We start from the raw sequence: 739 nt of genomic DNA, 5'->3' as shown, positions 1-739 counted from the left end.
ACCCTCCCCTCCAACCACCACAACATCTATCTGTCCAGCACAAAGAAGGGGGTATATGAGCACACAAAAAGTTGGCAGCCACCTACAAGCCAATAGGCCTGGAGATCTGCATTTCTCACCAGTTCCCTGCTACTGCGGGTCTGGCAGTCACACTTGGCAGAGAGTACGCCTCAAACATCACTGGAACTCCAAGTCACCTGAGGTCTGGATCCAGTCCCGATTTTGATCCAGCAGTTTGAGAGTGGGGACTAAGATTTTATGGTTGTTTGTTTGTTTGTTTGTTTGTTTGTTTGTTTGTTTAGGGACAGGCAGATCACAGCTCCCAGGCATCCTGCAAATTAGACGGGTCACCTTATGGGCAACCTTTACCCACTCAAAAACTTGTCTCCCCTCAGCAGTGAGGATTCAGGTTTCACCCGAATTGTTATTTTCCTTACTCATAAGTTTTAGGCATAAGATTTTACAGTTCTAGCAAGCTCCCAGGTGATGATAATGAAATGTATTTTGAGTTGTTAGTTTATAGAGACTCTGAACACTCAGGTGTTAACTTTGAGCTCAAGGATAATATCTGATAACTATGCACCAACACGACCCGTCTTCCAACACACCCACCTCTTTCGAAACCTGGCTAAGGTTTCACCTCCTGTGTAAAGCCTTCCATGAGCAACAAGGTCAGAAATAAGTTCTCTTTTAAATGATGACTATTACTGATTGCCTTTGCCTCTCTGTTATTATTGTC

The 739-nt window shown here is 44.2% G+C and overlaps 1 non-coding gene across 1 annotated transcript; it reads right to left on the bottom strand.

Annotated features, from left to right (window-relative positions):
• Positions 1–305: 305 nt before the first annotated feature.
• Positions 306–454, bottom strand: LOC118622183. Its single transcript, XR_004957984.1, has one exon. It is a non-coding gene; the product is annotated as a U12 minor spliceosomal RNA (small nuclear RNA).
• Between the last annotated feature and the right edge of the window lie 285 nt (positions 455–739).

The sequence above is a fragment of the Molossus molossus genome, unplaced genomic scaffold, assembly GCF_014108415.1.
Source record: "Molossus molossus isolate mMolMol1 unplaced genomic scaffold, mMolMol1.p scaffold_m16_p_8, whole genome shotgun sequence".
In the NCBI taxonomy this organism is placed as follows: domain Eukaryota; kingdom Metazoa; phylum Chordata; class Mammalia; order Chiroptera; family Molossidae; genus Molossus; species Molossus molossus.
Note: the sequence above shows the minus strand (reverse complement) of the source record. Positions and strands in the feature narration are given on the sequence as shown.